The sequence below is a fragment of the Aphis gossypii genome, unplaced genomic scaffold, assembly GCF_020184175.1.
Source record: "Aphis gossypii isolate Hap1 unplaced genomic scaffold, ASM2018417v2 Contig00407, whole genome shotgun sequence".
Lineage (NCBI taxonomy): Eukaryota > Metazoa > Arthropoda > Insecta > Hemiptera > Aphididae > Aphis > Aphis gossypii.
Window position 1 is genome coordinate 73,489 of NW_026083095.1, and position 3,503 is coordinate 76,991.

General features: G+C 27.2%; 1 pseudogene; it reads left to right on the forward strand.

Annotated features, from left to right (window-relative positions):
• The first annotated feature begins 1,136 nt into the window (after positions 1-1,136).
• LOC126554044 (uncharacterized) lies at positions 1,137-2,665 on the forward strand (annotated as a pseudogene).
• Positions 2,666-3,503: the final 838 nt, after the last annotated feature.

Sequence of the window (3,503 nt, forward strand, 5' to 3'; positions counted from 1 at the left end):
TCATAATTCAAGGAATCATCATCAAAACTTTCGATTGGAGGAGCTGAAATATTACTTTCGGTTTTAGTTTCTAACCACATCATTATTGTCCAAATATCTTTCAATAATAATTTAGCTGCATATTTGTCAGTTTGAGAAAAATACCATTGGAATTTTGGATCCAAATAAATTGCTAAAAAATATAAAAATTGTATACCTACATTAAAACAATTGTACTGTAAAAATCGTAAAGTAATATATAAAATATTTAAATACCTGCTAAAAACACAGAATTATTTTTCAAAACCGATTCCCTGGTATCCATTGTTATAAAGCAAGTCCTGAATCTACTAATTTGGTACAAGTATAACATTTAAACAATACACCAAAAAATCTCCTAATGTTAAAGTTTCTTTCTGTAGCTCAATATTAGCTGTTTTGGCAGCTGATAATGCTTGAAGCTAAAACATTTAAATACATTACTTTACAATTTAACATATATTTTCAATGATAGTATAAATCTTTTAAAAAATAAGTTAATTTTTTAAGGTTTTTATTTTAATAGCAAATTAAAATGTAGGTACCATTTTTCAATTAATGACCACTCATTTTCAGTAAGCTTTAGTTCCTTAAAGGTATCACATAAATCAACACATGTGGGTTTTAAATCTAAAATGCGTTTAAACATATCAAATTTACTACACCAGCGAGTTTCTACGTCAATAATAGCTCTTTTTTGTTTCATTTTTTTAATATTCCAGAGGGCCGATTGTTGAAATCATACGACTAATTCTCGCATGCGACAAAAGTCATACATTTTATCGACTGTGACTAATGTTTATCGCATGCGACATACAATTGGTATTCTTGAATTGAAATCGATAAGATTTTATCACTTATCGAATGCGATAAAGTTTATCGAATGAACCACAATGGTAACAACACAAATCTAGATTTTAACCTCAAACAAACTGGAAAATTCTATTAGTTATTATTTTATTCCTTTATCACTGAATGTTATCAATGATAAATTAAATTTATAAAACCAAAAACTTTGGTTTTTATTTGTTACCTACCATCTTTAAATGTTTTAAAATTTACATTTATTTGTTTGTTAATTTGTTATAAGTAAATAATAATACTATCTAATACTCATAATGTCTAGAATAAGACCAACTCATAACCAAATGAAGTTTTTGGTTGATCAGATGGCCAATGATCCGTAATTGTGTTCAAGTAAATTTACTAAAACATTCACACATAAGATCGCCCAACAGAGATGGGAAAATATTGCTGATCAATTAAACTCGTTACCAGGAGCAGAGAAAGATTAGCAAAAATGGAAAAAAGTAATTAACTTTGTTTTATGTAGATATTTATTTTATAGTTTCAAGTATTTGTTTCTGAATCCATAATCTATACTCGGCTGAAAATTTATTAAAAATACTGTGACCAAACTCTAAGTACTCTTGATATTTAATACTCTTTATCTTTGCTGTAGGTACCGAAAAAAACCACTAAAAACAATAAAAGCACTTATGAAAATTGGAAAAAAAAATTTTCTTTTTGAAAATTGTATTTGCATATTTTTATAAATATTTAACTTATTTGTGTTATTTATATTTTAGACATGGCAAGATACTAGAAATATCACAAAAACAAAAGCTGCCGCTATTAAACGGCATTTAGGGGGTGGTACAGGTGGTGGACCAAATTGTTCAGTTTAATTAAATGCCATTCAAACTCTACCCTTATTGAGCAAATCATCGATTAGTGGTAACAGCGATTCGGCTGAATCAATTTTCCAGTTTGATTTTGATGACTCTACCAAAGATGTGGAAGCTGGTAAATGTACACATTAATTTGTTCTAGTAAAAGTATTACTTAAATCATTGCATACTGTAGTTTTTAAATTAAAATTATAGAATATAATATACTAACCTTATACATTATAGTAATGTGTTAAATCAATAATTTATGTGTATGTAATTTCATATTTTTATTAGTCAACTAATAATGATGTGCTTTATTTAGAAACTGAAGAACTGTGTATGGATGATCTTGTGGAATCATATTATATTAGCAATGACAATATTGAAAATGAAAATCCTGCATTAATTGCTTTTTATTAATTCAAGTAAAATTTACACATACCTAAAACATAACAATAAAGAATAATTCATTGAAATATTTATATTGTTTTACTATAGCTGAAAATGAAAGTTCCTACAAATCGTCAACTTTGAAGCTATCAACTACAATCAATAGACCAACTCGACCAAGTATTAAAACAAATAATAAATTAAGGAAAACTGAGATTCTTATTCAAATACTAAAATTTTGATTTTTGATGTAAATCTATCCAATTCCCCACCTTTTTAATTTAGGACAGTTATTTTTATATTTTATTTATTATTAAAATATAGGCTAAGGTTATTTAAAAAAAAAATTACAATAATTTAATGTAATGTTATAGAATTGAAAAGAAAAATGACTGTTGCGTCCAAACTGAGTGAAAGCAATTTAGCGGCAAATCATCTAGCTAGTATTGCAGAGAAAAAGTGTGACATGAAAGCAGCTTACTACGATAAGAAAATCAAACTGATGGAAAAAAAAATGTAACTCTAAAAATTTAGAAAAATTATTCTTTGAATTTGTAAACCGAAAGTAACTAGACTGATAAAATTATATTACAGACTGATTTTTTATTTTTTATTTCATATTAAAGTTATGTAAGTTATTACTATTTATTATTATCTTTCTATTACCATTGACTATTATATTTTGTTATTTAAATTTTAATCTTATAGTTTTTGAAGTTATTTATTTTACCAGAAGGTTACACATTTTGTTTTGTTTTTTGTTATTGTTAATAATAACGATTTATACGAGTAGCATAATATGAGTAGCATATTTATTTCACCGTATAATTATTATAATGTAAAATATTTACATAAGTACAGTAAATAGTTCCTTTAATAGCTACCTACCTGTAGTATCTTTTGTAAAGTTGGAGAGGAGAAAACAATTAAAACAAGTAGGGTTTTCTTATTAGTACTGTTAGGTTCATTATCTTATCTTCATCGGCAAACTGCACAAAATCGATAAGTTTGAATATTTATCCATACTTAATAAGTACATAATATATACTTTTATCTATACTTTAAATATTTGAAATTGAATTTTAAAAATAACATAAATCGATACACCGTGACGGCTATCCCATAAAGGACTCAATTTCGAGGGACTGTGCTTAGGTGACACTTAAATTAGTATTAAGTAACACTTACTATGCATAGGTGCAGCAGATTATCTTCTGATAGGACATTAAGGGGATTGCAAACGTACAGTTTCTAAGGAGTTTAGTATAGGCAATAATATAAGGGCGTGCGTGCAAGCTGACAAGTGTGTGCGTAGTAAATGATCATTAGTGTTAGTGACACCGTCTCACAGGTGGGGAACGGTGCGGGCGGAGATTCTGAGAACACATTATTTTTGTTATATGAGTTATTAGCAAGAATAAC